Source organism: Protopterus annectens, chromosome 4.part0, assembly GCF_019279795.1.
Source record: "Protopterus annectens isolate FY-2018-M chromosome 4.part0, PAN1.0, whole genome shotgun sequence".
Classification (NCBI taxonomy): domain Eukaryota; kingdom Metazoa; phylum Chordata; order Ceratodontiformes; family Protopteridae; genus Protopterus; species Protopterus annectens.
In genome coordinates this window covers 961251558-961270863 of record NC_056733.1, presented here as the reverse complement: position 1 = coordinate 961270863, position 19306 = coordinate 961251558, and positions in this window count along the sequence as shown.

The window sequence follows — 19306 nt, the reverse complement described above, 5'->3', positions numbered from 1 at the left end:
GTCTTTTGTTTCTTTTTTTCTCTTGCCTCCGACCAAATATTTTTTCCTGGAGCCCTTTTTACAGAAGATGAATTTAACCAGTCCATTTCTTCAGGTAGTGGAATTATGTTATTATTCTTTATGAAAGATGTGGCTTCCTCTATGCTGTTGAATGTTCTCATGTTGTTGTTATATTGGATTCTTATTTTGGCTGGATAAGAGAGCTGCGCTTTGATTTTATGTTGTTTTAAAAGTTTTACTAATGGCCATGTTTTCTTCCTTATATCCAGAACTCTTGTTGAATAGTCATTATCAAATCTTAATAATGACTGTTTATACATAACAAGACTTTTCCTCCATGCAGATCTCAGTATAAGCTCTTTGTCCATAAAAGAAAGAAATTTAACTACTATGGATCTTGGAGCTGATTTAGAAGAAATAGAAAGTGGCTTACCGATAGCTCTGTGTGCCCTTTCTATCCCATAAGATAAGCCTTCTTTTAGTCCGAGAACTTCAGGAAACCAAGAGTTCAAGAATGAGATAATGTCGTCTCCTTAGGATTACTCTGGAAGACCAAAAATCCTTATGTTTGTCCTTCTTTCTCTATTCTCTATATCATCAACTTTATTTATTAACCAAGTGTTCTGTTGTAGCAGAAATTGAGTATGTAGTTCACTTTCTTTTAACCTCCCATCAACATCACTTAAGGAAGTCTCAATGTCTGATATTTTTATTTGTTGCTGTTGTGAGATTTCTTTAAAAACTTCTGTTTGTTTTTGGTAGTTATCCTTAAGACTTTCTAGATTTTCAGTAAATCTGTCCATTTTTAGGGATAAGTCCAGCAAAGTAGCAGATATCTGTTGCATCTCTTTTTTTATAATAGAGTCTGAGTGTGAATTCTTGGAGTTACTCATCTTCAAACAGTTTGGAATGCCCTCTGTAGTATTTGACAGGAAATTTTCAGAATTTTTTCTTCAAAATTGGTAGTTTTGTTGTAAATTACTTCATCTTCAATATTTACCCAATTTTTTTTAATATATTTAGTTTTTCCTGTATTTTCTAGTATGAGTATGAAGAGCTCAAAATCAAGCTGCTCTCAGTTAGCCATTAGGCTCTGCCCCCCCTTCTTCATTTTTTTCTTGATCTTATCTCACACTGTGTTTAATTTGTCTTTCCAACTTGTGTATTTCAGTTTTCAAAGTTGTAATTCAACCTCTTTTCCATTTCTTATATATTTTTGTCTCTCATCTTAATCAAATATATTGCTCTTATGGAAATATATCCTCCTGACTTTATGTGCCTAGATCCTGATGTTAGCCATTTTTTTTTTTGCACTCAAACAATTTATCTTTTTCACATTCCATCTGCATTTTGCACTGAATGCATCACTCCAATCAGTTTTACATAGTGACTGTTTTGGTTCCATGTCATCTGTTATTAATCTCCTGCGCATTAACATTTTAGTTTGGCAGAATCATCTAGCAACAAATTAACCTTTATAACTCCATGATCACTGCCCATCAATATTGATAAAACTTGGCATAAAGGAACAGTAATTTCTTTAGGAACACAAGCAACGTCTAGTATGTTCCATTCCCTGGTAGCTTTTTCACAGTTTGAAGCAATTGTTCCTGAACTAATATTGTGAATAACTTCCTTACTAAAGTTGTTGAGGCAATATTATTTCAGTCTATTTCTGGTAAATTTAAGTCCCCAACCACTATTATTTTTCCCTTCTGTGTTTCATGGAAGAACTGAATTCCTCTATGTCATCTGCACTTGACTTTGGTGGTCTATACATTCCAACAATTGTTATATGTTCCAGGGTTGTCTTTATTGTCACAGTTACACAATCTATAGCATTGGTGTTACAGATGAACATGTAATAATCACAGGTCTCATGACTATCTTTAATCCCCAACAGAACACTTCCACCTGACTTTTTGTTAGAACGTCCGTTACAGTAAAAACATTTATACCCTGACAGAACTGGTTTCCAGTCATTGTTCCTCACCCATGTTTCACAGACAATAACAACATAAATCTTGTGGAAACATAGTAAATTTTCTGATAAAAAATGTTTTTATTAATGATTCTAGCATTAACAACCATCAGAGATGCATCAAATGTTGCTCTTTGTGAACTGCAACATTTTTGACATGCAAAAAATCCTTTCTTGTGTTTGTCAAATATTGCAAAATATCTGCTGCAAAAATTCTCTTATTTGATCCTGACAAGTGCACGCCATCCTGTCTGCATGCATGTGAGCTCAAAATTAATGATGCTCTACACCTTTCCATTTTTTAAAAACAAGACATTTTTTCATGTAGGTATTTACCCCCAAAAATATTATCATTCACGATGACCTGACTGTCCTTTCTGTATGTGATTTGTGAAAAGTATGTCCTAGCATCAGTACAAGCTATGCTATCTAAGAGGGCTGTCAGTTCCCCAGTAACACTCAGAGAGTCCTTGTGGATGAGATCATTTGAACTGACATGAATAAAAACAGAATTTGTCTATGCAGCTATGACCTTATCACAGAGCATGAGTAGTGGATTCCCTGGTCTCCATCAGGGAAATTATACCACTTGTTCTGTGCTTGGAGTGCATGCACCCCTTCGCAGCCCTTGGGAAATGTGAATAGGTCATGCCCCTATACTAATTCTCTCCCTCTCTGGGCCCCCCAGTGTTGGGGCCACTAAGTGATCCCCAGTCACTTAGGTCACAGTCAGGTTTCCAACACACTGTGACTCAGAGCCAGGCTAATATTTTAACTGTTGATAGAATATAAAGCAAAATCAGAGAAGTAAATACAGTCACTGTATTTATATATTTAATATTTGTTTATGGGGAAAGTCTGACTGGGATAATAGCCCATTTTCAGGGGAGGCACAGGGCGAAAAGCTTCTCACCTCCCTATCCCTTTGACAGACTGACTTTTTGGGGAGTCAAGACGATCCCGACTTAAACTTAAGTACACTTCATCCCGACTTATTATCTCCTAATTAAACAAACCGTCAAAACTTAAAGTGACAGAGCCACTTATTTGTTGTCAAGCTTTTTAAATTAAATAATGCCATGCAAGGTCATTGTTCAAATCAGCTGGTGAAAATGTTTTATATTTAAAAAATCATTTTTGCTTCTATAACATTTAAAATAGCCACAGCATTGCTACCTCTAGGCAGATGTATAGTTGCCAGTACTGTATATTTAAAACTGTTCACATCACCATCGTGACACTTATAAACATGCAGAACAATAGTGTTTACCAGATTATTGTTTCTGATATCACTAAATGTCCTTGCCTAAACATTTTACTTGTTTTGATTTGTCCAATATGCCATTTTTTTGTGGATAATCTCATTTGACTTATATGCTCATATAAGTACTAGGCTGCCTGTTATTGTGGGTTATTTTAAGCCTAGCCAATTTCCCTTAGTGAGAATCAAACCCTGCCCTTCTTGACTGTAAAGCAAATACCTTAACCATTATGCCAACCTCCATATGTTTGTCAGGTGTAATGTTCCTTTAGACAAGGGTCTGGATTCCAAAGCATGGGCATAACAGGGCCGCACAGCCTCACTACACTAAATGCTCCCTTTGGTATGTACCTAACCAGGCATATCCAACAACTGGAATGTCCACAGAGGTTTCTCACTAAAAGAATACAGGATGTAAGTAATATGTCCTATGCAGACTGTCTCAAGGCCCTATCCCTGTACTCTGTCTCCTACAGGCTTTTGAGGGGAGATCTATGCCTGGTATACAGGGCATTGTCAGACACCACTCTGATGGACCTTCTGCATATCCACAGAACAAACAGTACCAGAATTACCCATTCTAAAGACTTAAACTTTGCCTGTGATATAAATAGGACCTGCTGCAGAGATAGGTATGTATCTCAGAGACTACCCTGTCAATGGAAATGGCTCCCCATCCATGTGAAGCAGAGTTCCTCCCTAACCCAATTCAAGTGCAACTTGGACAATTGGATTGGAAACCGGAAATTCATCCCTGGTTTGAGACCTATGTTTCTAATAAAAACAGGTAACCTGTAAATGGTTCTTCTCCCAGGTCCATGCTTACACTTATCAAGGGTATCAGAACTTGTCAGAGATTTGGGATGCATAGCTAGGCTTAAAAAGGCCCTTGTGGTTGTTAGCCTAGTAAACACCTATGAACCTATGAACCTAAATAGAAAAATTCAAACCACTACGAGGGGAAAAATCCACCAAATTAAATACTGAGGTATTAAATTTGATGGGGAACTGCTATTCTCTGGCAAAATAATGCAATTCAGAAATATTCTGCACTAATGAATTGTCTTGTTTGGGCAAAGTGTGAAGCTGCCCGAGTCTGGACAAAGTTCTTAGCAGAGCTACTCCATCCATAGGGAGAAATTGGTATTGTAAGCAGGTTGCGTGCCTGCAGTACCAGTTTGCTCATACAGATGGTGTGATGAACACCTCTATGTGTGAGGGAATTGATATTGCAGGCAGCCTGCCTGAAGAACCAGTTTCGTCTTACTAGTGGAGGTGCTCTGGCATGAGGGGATTCAGCTCCACTGTTTCATTTCCAGGGAGTTCAGATAAATACAGTTGTGATGGTCAGCATAGCTCTCACGCCTACATTTGTCACAAACAGGAGGAGTCACATGGGTGAGAGGCCACCAAGGCAACTTAGCTCTTAATTTTTTCCTCAAAAAGAAGAGACAATGCTGAAAATAATACAGGGAAAAAGCCTAAAATCAAGGACAATTTTTTAAATCAAGTTCACTTAAAAATTTAATAGAACTTTGTTCATCAATATGCATTTTTTAAACCATAACAAGTATGAAGCTGTAACATCTGGCATTCTTGACTAACTGTAATCCTGAATGATTCACCAGAAAATAAAAAATATATATAGGATAGACTAGGTAAAAATACTAAATAAAATCAGGGATATTCTGCAAAATCAAGGAGAGAGAAGTATTGCATGGAATTATATAGCTTTTTTTAAACAAAGTGAAACAAATTGTCCTCTGAGGAGCATAGCTCTCAACTGTCCAGATTTTCATAGAATGCCCAGATTTTTGCCTCATATTTTGGTCAGTTCCTCATAACATTTATGATTTTCTGGCAATTCAGTAAGGTTTGAATTCACTAAATAATGATGGACATTTCAGCTTCAGAGTTTATGTCCTTCACAAAATGCATATTAATACAAAACCTGTTATTCTACCTACTTTCTAAGTTTATACGAACAATGGTTAAACTCTGTCCCAGTTTTAGCCTTTGACTCCTCCCCCATTCTTTTTGGGTTTTGTCCAGATTTCCTGCATTCAGAGGTTAAAAGGTATGCCAGGGAGATTGGGGGATAGCTCACATTCTCCATTACTGTAGACATGAGAGGTCACAGGCGGTCATCCCCTTCACTCCTAATAACTGCAGTGCAGCCCTATCTGTACATGAAACTAACTAATTCCCACAGCCCAGCCTGCCAATTGGTACTGCCTGCAGTACCTTTATCCACTTATAGGTGGAGTTCCACCATGACAAGATGCCCATTATTGCAATGGTCTTAATTTTCACCAATGTACAGCACCATATTAGTTTGATGTGGTGTTCCCACTTCCCCTTTTGGAATTAGGCATAGGGATCTGTTATTTCGCATTAACATATGTGGAATGGAAAGTGACCAGGATCTTTCTTTTGCATTTGGAAGTGGTGCAACTTATCATTTAGGCGTGTTACCTCAAGCCAAACTGTTTTGGAATCTGTCCAGTGTTGGTGCAACTTGCCAATTAGGCATGTTACCTCAAGCCAAACTGTTTTGGAATCTGTCCAGTGTTGGTGCAACTTATCAATTAGGCATGTTACCTCAAGCCAAACTGTTTTGGAATCTGTCCAGTGTTGTTGCAACGTATCAATTAGGCATGTTACCTCAAGCCAAACTGTATTGGAATCTGTCCAATGTTGGTGCAACTTGTCAATTAGGCATGTTACCTCAAGCCAAACTGTTTTGGAATCTGTGCAGTGTTGGTGCAACTTATTAATTAGGCATGTTACCTCAAGCCAAACTGTTTTGGAATCTGTCCAGTGTTGGTGCAACTTATCAATTAGGCATGTTACCTCAAGCCAAACTGTTTTGGAATCTGTCCAGTGTTGGTGCAACTTATTAATTAGGCATGTTACCTCAAGCCAAGCTGTTTTGGAATCTGTCCAGTGTTGGTGCAACTTATCAATTAGGCATGTTACCTCAAGCCAAACTGTTTTGGAATCTGTCCAGTGTTGGTGCAACTTATCAATTAGGCATGTTACCTCAAGCCAAACTGTTTTGGAATCTGTCCAGTGTTGATACAACTTATCAATTAGGCATGTTACCTCAAGCCAAACTGTTTTGGAATCTGTCAGTGTTGGTGCAACTTATCAATTAAGCATGTTACCTCAAGCCAAACTGTTTTGGAATCTGTCCAGTGTTGGTGCAACTTATTAATTAGGCATGTTACCTCAAGCCAAACTGTTTTGGAATCTGTCCAGTGTTGGTGCAACTTATCAATTAGGCATGTTACCTCAAGCCAAACTGCTTTTTCATCACCCCCAGTTCTTCCTCAAGAAATATCCTCCACCACTCCACTGCCAATTATCAGAAAAAAACAGGTTGCCAGTGTGCTCTCTAAAGCTAAAAACACAGCTTCAATGGGGCCTGATGATATACCAAGTTGCCTCTTAAATCAGGACTCAGGTCCATTAGGATGTCTATTTAACGACAGCCTTCACACTGGCTTTGTCCTGATAAAATGGAGGACAATAACAGCCATCTCTCTCTACGAAGGGGGACCATCTACTGACCCAGGAAATTACAGACCCATAAGTTTGACAGTCTTATATATAAGGCCACAGAAAGAATAATCATGAACCTGATAAATAATGACATAGGAATCCTCCAAACACTGGACCTGACCCAATTCAGTTTTGTCAAGGGCAGGTCATGCCTACTGAATCTGGTGGATTTCTTTGAGAAAGTCATTTAGGCCATGGAGGATGGTAAAACAGTACATACTGCCTACCTCAACCTGGCCAAGGCATTTGACACAGTTCCCTACTCAGGTATTATAAATATGCTCAAAACAGGGCATGAATCCCTGCATCACCAGATGGATAGCCAGTTGGTTCATAGACAGGACACATATGGTTAAAGTGGGTGAATCCAGATCCAGCAAGAGGCCAGTTATTAGTGGTGTGCCACAGGGCTCAGTGCTGGGACCACTCTTGTTCAAAATATACTTCTCTGAAGTCAAGGCTAATGGCTAATGTGGAAGGCCACTGGATGACAAAGTCTGCCAACGACTGCAAGCTGGGAGCAATCATTAAATCCCCCAGTGATGTAGATATCCTTCAGAAGGGTCTAGATCAGAAAAATGAGGGTCTATATTAGAACATTGAATATTTAACAGTTCGAATCACTAAAGGTCGACCTTTAGTGATCGAACTGTTAAAACATTGAATGTTCAGAAAAAAAAAATAAAAATAAAAATAAACTAAACGGTGTAGGCAGGGGGGCAAGCCCCCATGCACCCCCCACACCCCCCACTACTTAAATATACCAACTCCGAGACCGCACTACATTGAAGTAAATGGAAATCTTCCCTTATGGAGATTTCCGTTTACTTGTTCGATGTTCTGCTGTTTCACTGTTCTCGTGTCGACAATGTCAGATTCAACATTGTCGGCTTTCGAGAATGTAATATAGACTGGAAAAAATGATTGGTACCAGAATCATGGCCTAAACCTTAGTGTGAAAAAGTGCATTATCATACTCTTTAGGTGTACAGATATCCCTACAAATTATGACATCAATAGCACACCCCTAAGTTTAGACTCAGAGGTTAGAGATCTAGGTGCACAGACAGACAGCAGCCTGAACTTTGACTGCCATGTATGCACAGTGGTGAGGAAGTCCTTCTATGTAGCACAACTTATAAGTAAAGGTATGGCATCCAGATCCAAGGAAATTATAGTCCTGCTGTATTCAGCCCTCATTAAACCAATAATCAAGTGCAATGCATCATTTGGCATGTACTTGAATAGGCACTTTCAGCAGCTGGAGCAACCTCAGAGGTTCCTCACAAAGAAAGTACAGGGTGTAAACAGCATGAAGTATGCAGATAGACTTAAATCCTTATCCCTTTACTTTATCTACTACTGACTATTAAAGGGTGATCTATGCTTGCCTTACAAGGCACTCACAAATCCAGCCCTGATGGAGCTGCTACAAATCCGCAAGTCAAACACCATGAGCGTCACCCAGTCAAGGGATCTAAAGTTAGTCAGCAACTCAAGCAAAACATGTTGGCGATACAGATATGTGTTTCAGCAACTGCCCCTTCTTTGGAACAGGCTTCCTATTCACATTAACCAGAGACCTTCCTTGGCTTATCTTCAAATGCAATTTGGATCAATGGATGGGGAATTGCAAAATCACATCTGGGATAGTGCCTATGTCCCTTATTGATAGGGGCAGTCTATAAGATACTCAATGCACAGGAAAAGATCCATGCGGGTCTATATTAGAATCGTGAATGTTCACAATGTTGAATCTGACATTGTCGACATGTAAACAGTGAAACCGCAAAACATCGAAGAGGTAAATGGAAATCTCCATTAGGGGAGATTTCCATTTACTTCAATGTAGTGCAGTCTCAGAGTTGGAATATTTAAGTAGCGGGGGATGTGGGGGTGCAGGCGGGCTTCCCCCTGCTTAAAGCAAGTAGTTCTATTTTTTTACTTTTTGTAATATTTTTATTAGGTGTTTGATGTTACTGGACTTCGACGATATGGTGTTGATCATATCATATTCAAAATTCAGTAACTTAAGCATCTAATATAGACCTGATCCATGCTATTCTCTTGCTCCCTGCAGATCAAAATAAAAATTATGCATTAATTACTTGCAGATTGTACAGAAAAAGTATGTCAACAAACATATTTTTGCATGATGGTAGCACTCATGCTCCTCGTTTAATAAGGTTATTGTCGTTCATAGGCTCATACCGTATTTCTCCGTAACTAAGACCTAACCAGAGAATAAGACCTAGCATGGTTTTCCAGAGTGGCCATGATATAAGCCCTACCACAAAAATAAGCCCCAGTTAAGATTGTCAACAACACACAACAGATGTGTTGAATTATAAAATAATATTATTGACACAATGCTTTGCCAGAGATGGCCTGCACCTGTCGCCCTTAGGATTCCGGATACTGGCTAAGGCTCTTGCCACCCCTATAGTGCCTTTTTTAGGCAAGGTTCAAATGACAAATTCACCACCGTAACAGGTACAAGCAAGCAAAATCTGAGGGTAATGCTACTCAATGCTAGAAGTCTAAACCTCAAAATGCACTCACTCGAGGCACTCCATAAATGGAGAACATTGATATCTGTGCAGTGACAGAGACCTGGTTCAAAGCTCCAGAGAGCACCCCTGCATTATCAGGCTTCAATTCATACCACACCTTTTGGCCACCTAACCCAGAAAGAAGCACTAAAGGTGGAGGCGTGTCCATATTCATTAAGAATATTTACACCTCCAGACTAGTTGCACAGCATAATGCATCCGAGATTATCCAAGTGCAACTAACTCTGGGCAAGACCGCAATCCAAATTGTAGCTTGCTACAGACCCCCCACCATGCCCCAGGATTCACACTCCTCATTTCTTGATACACTGGAAAGTATTAGGGTACAATCCAACACCCTAATAATGGGCGATTTCAACTACCCCACCATTAACTGGGAAAACTACTCATGTACCAACTCATTTGCTCAACGTTTTCTAGAATTCATAAATTCCAACGCCTCGGATCAACTTATGCACACCCCCACCAGGGGCAGCAATATCCTAGACCTGGTCATTACCAACATGGGAAACCAGTGTTCCACACCAGAGGCCAATTCCTCGTTGGTCAGATCCGACCACAAGCTAATCAGCCTAGACATCCACATCCCACCCCCACCCTCAATTAGGGAAACCATCGTAAAAAAATTCTCCAAAGCCAACTTCACACTTCTTAAGACAGAAGTGGCAAACTTCATGACACCCATGCAGATGGACAATAGAGGTATGACTGCCAAATCCTACACAAATGCACTTTATAAGCACTGACACGAGTGCATGGATCATGCTATCCCTAATAGAACCAAGATGCTATCCTCCAAAAAAAGGAAGCCAATCTGGTGGTCCTCTGCCATAAACAAACTCTACAACAGAAGAAAGAAACTGTTGCAAAAAAGAGTAAAATCCCATGACTGGAGGAACTCTCTGGTCAGCCTCAGTAAGAAGCTGAGATCCCTCATAAAATCCTCCAAAGCTAGTTACGAAAACAAAATTGCCACTGACTCTAAAGACAACCACAATGCATTCTATAGCTATGTCAAGAATCTAAATGGGAACACTCAGATCTGCTCTGAGTTACAGCACAATGGTACTAAATATACAGAACCAACTGATATTGCCAACATCCTAGCAGATTGGATCAGTCCTAACTTTACCCCCCTCTGACCCCCTAGAGGGCCCATCTCTATACCGGAAGAATGCAAAGTTCCTATAATCACGGCTGCACAGGTAAAAAACACACTCTCCAAAGGCAAGAACACAATATCCCAGGCTGCGTTCTACATGAACTACAGAATGAACTGGCACCCTACCTAAGTACCATGTTCAATCATAGCCTCACCTCAGGCTTTGTACCCACTGAATGGCGCACCTCGACGGTTATCCCACTCCACAAGGGGGGAGCCACGACGGACCCCGGGAACTACCGCCCCATTAGCCTGACGAGCCTGGTCTGCAAGGCCATGGAACATATCATTGTGGAACTCATAAACAAAGACATTGGTAATCTCCAAACGCTGGACCCTACCTAGTTTGGATTTGTGAAAGGCAGATTATGTCTCTTAAACCTGATTGACTTCTTTGAAGCAGTCACCAAAGCCATAGATGAGGTTAAAATGGTTCACACAGGTTATCTAGATCTCGCCAAGGCTTTTGACATCATCCCCCACTCTGGAATTATAGATAAGCTCACTAAACTAGGTATAAATCCCTATGTCACAAGATGGGTTGCCAACTGGCTCACGGACAGAACCCACACTGTGAAAGTAGCGGATTCCAAATCCGACATCAGACCAGTGACAAGTGGAGTACCACAGGGTTCAGTCCTGGGTCCTCTCCTGTTTGGTATCTACTTCTCTGAAGTGCAGGCCAACACAGAAGGTCTTTGGCTAACAAAGTTTGCAGATAACTGCAAACTAGGAGCCATAATCGAAACTCCTAACGATGTGGACAAACCACAAAAGGGCCTCACTGAGACAGATACCTGGTGTCAAAGCCATGGCCTGAAGCTCAACGCCAAAAAGTGTATTGTCATCCCCTTTGGTAAAAACTCTGTACCCATGAAGTACCACATAGCTGGTAGTCTACTTAATGCCAAAAATGTGATAAGAGACCTTGGGACACAGGTGGACAGTAGTCTCTCCTTTGATACATCGCCACAGTGGTCAGGAAATCCTTCTACATGGCTCATCTCATCACAAAAGGATTCTCATCCAGAAAAAAGAGGTCATTGTTCCCCTCTACTCATCACTCATTAGACCCATTATAGAGTACAATGCCCCTTTTGGTATGTACCTCACAAGACATCTACAACAACTGGAAAGACCACAGAAATACCTCACAAAGAGGATTACTGCCCTCAAACAGATGCCCTATGCAGACCGTCTCAAAAAACTACAGCTTTACTCCATCGCATATCGCCTACTCAGGGGCAATCTCTGCCTAACATACAAAGCTATGTCAAACCCAGAGCTGCTGGACATGCTCAACTTAAAGAAATCCCAAGCCCTCCGAGCTACACACTCTAGGGACCTAAACCTTGTCACCACAATAAACAGAACATGCTGGAGGGATAGATTCCTGTCCCAGAGACTTCCCATACTCTGGAACAGACTACCTATCTATGTCAAACAGAGCTCCTCATTAGCACTCTTCAATAAAAATCTTGATGATTGGATGGGAAATGGGAAATTCACCCCGGGGATCACTTCTGTGTCTCTGCTCAACAGGGGTACAGGAAAATAATTTTCTTGGGTGGCGAAAGTCAGGGTACATTTTTTGCTAGGCTTGTATGGACCCTAGGGCTGATAGCCTAGTACCTACCCATGAACCCATGACACCCGTTGACTGAGGTTATCGTACTCTGCTCACCATTTTAAGACCATTCAGATACCCAACTTCTCTTTGCCGAAAGTCGTAAGATTCTTTCCCTGGGAGTCCTCCACAATTCTTACTTTAACCCTAACCCTCACTCACACTTGACATCTGAGATCCTTGGCCCATAAACACTGGTAAGTGTACTTTGACTGCTCAATGTACAGACATCACAAGTAAAATGTGCTTACTTGATAAATGAGTGTGGTTGTGTCTTCTTAACTGTAGCCACTTTTGTTGCCATTCCTGTCTTGTAAGTCTTCAATTAATCCCCACAGACAAGATGAGTGCAAAAAGAAACATCTATTCCATCAAGTACAAGAAAGGAATCATGGAGGACTCCCGGGGAAGGAATCTGATGGCTTTCTGCAAAGAGAAGAAGTTGGATCTCCATATGGTCTGAAAATGGCGAGCAGAGTATGATAACCTCAGTCAACAGGCGGATGAGGTAAATGCTAAGAAGTGCAAGTGTGGATCAGGTCAGCAACCATTATTTCCTGAGCTGGAAGACATCTGTGAATGGATTGCTAACATGAGAGCAAAGGCTTTGGTTGTGTGCAGGGCTGATATTCAAGCATTTGCCTTGCAATGGCACCACAGTTAGAAATATCCCCAGAAAAATTCAAAGCATCACAACATTGGCTGGATGGCTTCCTTCAGTGATATGAACTGTCTCTAAGAAGATCAACAGCACTGTTCAAGCTGGAAGATACTGAAGTTATTAAATGTGCACTTGCATTTATGTCCTTGTTGATGGCATCAACTTTTCTAAATACCAACTCTCCAACATGATTGCTATGGATGAAACTGTGTTTATGGGCCAAGGATCGCAACCAACAACTGATCAGAGGGTTGCCTTGCAATCTACATTATCTCCACTGGTTAAGAAACTGCATGTTACCTGTATTTTGGCAATTCATCTAGATGGAAAGAAAACACCACCTCTAATCATTAGTAAGGGCAAGAAATATAAGACTGAATGTGTTTCAGGCATTTACATTCTTGAAACTGAAAAAGCCTGGTGCACACAAGCAGTTATACAGAAGTGGGTCGATGTAATGTTGCCACTTGTTTTGCGAGGTGGCAAAAGAGGTCTGCTAGTCTGAGATTCAGCAAGCAGTCACCACGCTAAAGACATAAAGAACTTCCTTGCACAGAGAAGAATAGATCAAATAATGATTTCTTCAGGAATGACTGCCTTTCTCCAGACTCTTGATATTGCAATAAACAAACCATTCAAGGACCATTTGCGCATGAAACTCAATGACTACATTGAAAATAGAATGGAGAGAAACCAGAGTGGAAACTTTGTGAAGGCTAGCCTGCAAGAGGTCATGACTTGGGTGAAGAATTCATGGGATAAATCACTGACAGCTGTGTTGCCATTGCACTACAAGCAGACTACATGGACAAGCAGTGCTCATTTAAGGCGAGCTCTACTGCTGGGCATTACAGATTGGGGCCAATGGTTCTACAGGAAATGGAGTTGCAAGAAATTCAGGCTGGATTTTGAGAGTTGGAGACTTATGGCAATGTTCCAGAAGAAGATGACATGACTGTATTTGAATAATTTTTCTGTTATTGGGGCAACAGAATGGATTGCTTCTGCTTTCAGCTGCCAGCAAGCTCTTGTCAGTTTTTTTTTACTTTATTATATTAAGGTAACATTTCATTATCAAGGGGTAATTACAAAGTAAGGCCACTAGTTCCCAGACTTCATTTTTATGACTTTCCATCATTCTTCTCTTACGGTTTCGGTAAGGAATAAAGAAAGCATCACCACGCAAAAAGTGGCAGTTATTTACCTGTTTTATTCCCCTCCTCCAATGCACTCTTTCTGCACTTTCTGTTAAGCATGAAATATTGCATGATGAAAGCCAAGGAGTAGATATTCCAAAGTTGAAATGTTTGTTGCACTGTTTATGTAGAATTCTCACACAACTGTTAACATGTTACCTAGAACTGTTGCCTAGTAATGGAAAAGTATCAAATAAATGTCAATTTGTGTACATGAATAAACGTCAATTTGTGTACATGAATAAATGCCGATTTTTGTACATAAATAAATGAATAAATGTAAATTGTTGTACGGGGGGGGGAGTAAATAAGGCATCCCCTGAAAATAAGCCCTAATGCGTATTTTGGCGGGGGAAAAGTATAAGACCCAGTCTTATTTTCGGGGAGTATGGTACGAGTGTTAGGATTTCACATGGGGCTGGGACCCAGACTCTGATGGGAAGCTCCATCGTCCCTTAACTCCTGGAGGCTGCCAAATCATGCAGTGTCTCCATGCCCTTGTACCCTCTTGGCCGGCCTCACAGAACTCCCCTGCTCTCCCATCCAGAGCACCTCCGGGGACTTTGCAATTTTTTGGGGATGCGTCAGGTACCAGGTGAGGTCATACGCCTTCACCCTGCATGGCAGGAGCTCCCCAGGCCCCTCAGATGCCCACTACTTTCTCCCTTAAGGACTTCCATCATGGAGGCCTCTGTCTGACTCCGGTCACCCAGGCAGGAGCTGTCCAGACCCTGCAGCCTTCCGACAGCTGCTCCCTTGAGGACTTCTGTACCGGAGGGGGCATGATACAGACCTTTGCACCCAGGTGGGAATGCTCCCTGTCCATCCACTTTCTGCCTCTCTCCCACTTCCGGACTTTCATCCCAGAACGGGCCGCGGTCCGGACCCCCTCACCCAGGCGGCAGCAGTCCCAGCCCGGCCATTTTCTGCCTCTCTCTCTCTTAAGGACTTCCATCGGGAGGGACCCCCCCCCCATGGTTTCCACTTCAGCCCAGGTGGGAGAGCTCTTTTCCCGAGTTCATAGGTTCATAGGTTCATAGGTTTATACTAGGCTATCTGCCCTAAGGCATTTATAAGCCTAGCCCAAAGTTTTGTGGCTTACGCCACCCCTTATATGAAAAAATACTGTGCCCATTAGTTTGTTGTGCCTCTGTCCAGCAGTGACACAGAGATGATTCCCGGGGTAAACCTATGATCTCCCATCCACAGGTCAAGATTTCTCTTGAACAGAGCCAACGAGGTGCTCTGCCTCACATGGACCGGGATTTTATTCCACAGCATAGGGAGTCTCTGAGTGATAAATCTATCCCTCCAGCACGTCTTATTTATATCCGTGCTAAGGTTTAAGTCGCTTGCTCTAGTGGTTTTGGTGGATTTGGATTTTTGAGGTGGAGCATGTCCATTAATTCCGGGTTGGACATGGCCTTGTATGTCAGGCACATGTCACCTCAGAGCAGATGGTATGTGACTGAATAGAGCTGGAGTTTCTTCAATCTGGCAGCATATGACAGATTTTGGAGTCCCTTTATCCTTTTGGTGAGGAACTTTTGGGGTTTCTCCAATTGCTGCAGATGTCGGGTGAGATACATCCCGAATGGGGCATTGTACTCGATCATTGGTCTGATAAGTGAAGAGTACATGGGAACAATGACCTCACTAGATCTGGATGTGAATCCCTTCATGATCAGGTGGGCAATGTAGAAGGTCTTTCTAACCACTTTAGCAACGTGAGTGTCAAAAGAAAGGCCACTGTCAACCTGGGTCCCCAGGTCCCTGATAACCTCTTCTGTGCTTAGTGGATTGCCGCCTATATGGCAGCTTGGGGTTACCTTGTTTTTCCTGAAGGGTATGACTATACATTTTTTGGCTTTTAACTTCAGGCCATGGCTCTGGCACAGCTATCTGTTTCCATGAGTCCCTTCTGAAGGATATCCGTGTCCGATGCACTTTACACTATGGCGCCCAGTTTGCAGTCGTCTGCAAACTTTGTCAGCCAAAGTCTTCCCATGTTGGCCTGTACTTCTGAGAAGTAGATGCCGAACAATAGGGGGCCAAGGACCGAGCCCTGTGGGACACCACTTGTGGCCAGCTTGGAGTCTGACATAGCGCCAGCAACTCTAACCCTGTGGGTTCTGTCCTCAAGCCAGTTTGCAACCCATCTTGTGACATATGGGTTTACATTTAAGCTGGTAAGTTTTTCTACAATACCCGAGTGGGGTATTGTATCGAAAGCCTTTGCAAGGTCAAGGTAGGCTGTATGGACTGCCTTTCCCTCATCAATGGCCTTGGTGACTGTTTCGAAGAAGTCAACCAAGTTCAAAAGGCATGATCTGCCCTTGACGAAGCCAAACTGGGTCGGGTCCAATGTCTGCAAGTCCCCTATATCTTTGTTTATGAGCTCCATTATGATCCTCTCCATAGCTTTGCAGACTAGACTTCTTAAGCTTATAGAGCATTAATTACCAGGGTCCATAGAGGCACCACCTTTGTGGAGTGGGGCCACAGTTGCCTTACACCACTCCTTGGGCACGTATCCTGTGGTAAGGCTGAGATTAAACAGCTGCCTTATGTGCGGGTTTAATTCCTCATTTAGCTCATGTAGCACATAGCCGGGGACACCATCCGGTCCCATTGATGCTGTGTTTTTAGCTTTAGAGAGAGCAGCTTTCACCTGTGCATTTGAGATGTCTGGGAGGCTACACTCCGCTGGGATAGTTATCTCTCCTTTAGGGGGGGGAGAGGGGTGAAGTTTGCACTGAACCTGTCTGCCAGTATGTTGGCAATGTCTGTGGGTTCAGTGATTTTTGTATCATTTTGGACTAATTCTGAGCATATCTGGGAGTTTCCAGCCAGGTTCCTAACATAGCTGAAAAAGGCCTTATGATTGTCCTTTGAATCCATGGCAATTTTTCTCTCAAAATTGGCCTTAGTTGATTTTATGAGTGCTCGTATTTTTTTACTAATAATGATCAGGGGTAACTTCCCTTTTATGGATTTTGTTCTATCATGTAATAGCTTTCTCCTCTTATTGTAAAGTTTGTTAATGGCTGGGGTCCACCAGACTGGATGTTTGCCCTTTGTGGAAAGAGTCTTGGTTTTATTTGGGATTGCCTGATCCATGCAGTCCTGGAGGTGTTCATAGAAGGCATTTGTAAGGGCTTCCGCAGCTTGGGTTGTGGTTTCCACTGGCTCAGGGGCCTTGAAGGATTCCACACCAGTCTTGAGTAGTGTGAAGTTTGCTTTTGAGAAGTTCTTCACTGTGGTCTTTTTTGTTTGGGGTGGGGGCGGGATGTGGATTTCCAGTGAGATTAGTTTATGATCAGATCTCACCAATGAGGGATATACTTCCGGTATGGAGCATTTTGTCCCCATGTTTGTGATAATGAGATCTAGTATATTTTCTCCTCTCGTGGGAACAGTGACTAGCTGTTGCATGGCATTTGAATTTATGAACTCCAGGAACCGTTGGGCTAGAAAGTTAGGGCTTGAGTAATGTTCCCAGTCTATATTTGGGTAGTTGAAGTCACCGAATATGATGGTGTTTGGAGATACATTTATACCCTCCAGTGTCTTCAGGAAGGCTGTGTGGGGTTCCTGAGTTTGAGAGGGTGGCCTGTAGCATGCTACAATTTGTAGAGCAGTTTTGCCTATGGTTAGTTGCACCTGGATGGTTTCCGAAGCTTCGTGCGTTGCCACCAACCTGGAGGTGTGGGTATCCTTTATGAATATGGATACACCCCCTCCTTTTGTGGTGTGGTCCGGGTTTTGGGGCCGGAACACATGATATGAGGTAAAACCAGGTTTCAGTTACAGCACAGACATCGATGTTCTCCATACTGAGAAGGGCCTCGAGTGCGTGCATTTTGAGATTTAGACTTCTGGCATTGAGCAGTATTACCCTCAGTTTCTTCCCATTTTTGTTTTCTAGGGTGGTAGGTTTAGAATTTGAGCCTTGCCTAAAAAAGGCACTATGGGGGTGGCACTATGGGGGTGGCAAGAGCCTTAGCCAATATCCGGAATCCCAGGGGTGACAGGTGCAAGCCGTCCCTTGCGAAGCAGTGTGGCTTGTCAAGCATGTCATCCCAGGCAGACAGACACTAGATCCCCTTTGAATGACACCAGACATTAAGCCAATTGTTAAAGCTGATCACCTTGTCTCTATATTGTGGCATCATTCTTGGTGAAGGAAGGATACTGCTCAGGGTCAGGGTCATACCTGCCTGGGCTACATAATCAGAGAGTTCCTCTATGTCTCTTTTCATGTAGTCCAGGGAGGTACGTCTCAGGTCGTTCACACCAGCATGGACAATGACTGTGTCATATTTGTACCTGCCGTGGAGTGACCCGAGTGCTTGTGTTATGTGGCGGATTCTAGCGCCCGATAGGCAGCTTACTGTGACCCTCTCCTTATTCAGCCTGGTGAGTGGGACGTCAGTGTGTCTGACTATGGAGTTACCTATGACAAGTATGTTTGGTGTTGTATTTGGCCTTAAGGGCTGTGACTGCTTTGCACACTGATTTTGTGGTTTATGTGTTGCTTGTGGGGTGTCTTGAGGTAGCAGTTGTTTGGGTGTCTGCTTTGGAGGCCTCTGCTACATAACCCCTGGAGGATGCCAAATTGTAATTTGTCAACCGTGCCCTCAGAGCCTCTCAGGGAACTTCCCACTGATCCTTCCCAGCTTCATGCAACTCTGCTGGGCTGCAAGGCTTCAGCCAGACCCTCATCATCACTTCTGTATGTCCCTGCTCTCCTGTCCAGAGCACCTATGGGGACTTTGTGATATTTTGGGGACACCGTCAGGTACCAGGCAAGGTTGGATGCCTTCACCCTGCCTGGCAGGATCTCTCAAGGCCCTGTAGATACCCACCATTCGCTCCCTTAATGATTTCCATCTTGTGGCTCCATCTGAACCTTCTCTCCAGGGTGGAGCGCTCCAGGCCCCGCAGCACTCCACCCGGCACTCTGTTAAGGAATTCCATTGTGGGGGCCTCCACCTGGCTCCACTCACCAAGGCAGGAGCTCTTCAGACCCTGCAGCCATCCACTAGCTGAGTTGCTCCCTTGAGGACTTCTGTACTGGGGGGACATGATCCGGACTTTCTCACCCAGGCGGGAGTGCTCCCTGCCCGGCCACTTTCCCCCTCTCTCCACCTTCTGGACTTCTATCCTGGAGGGGGCCATGGTTTGGATCTCCTCACTCAGGTGGCAGCTCTCCCAGCTGGCCGATTTCTGCATCTCTCTCCCTTAAGGACTTCCATCGGCAGGGACCCCCCCCTCATGG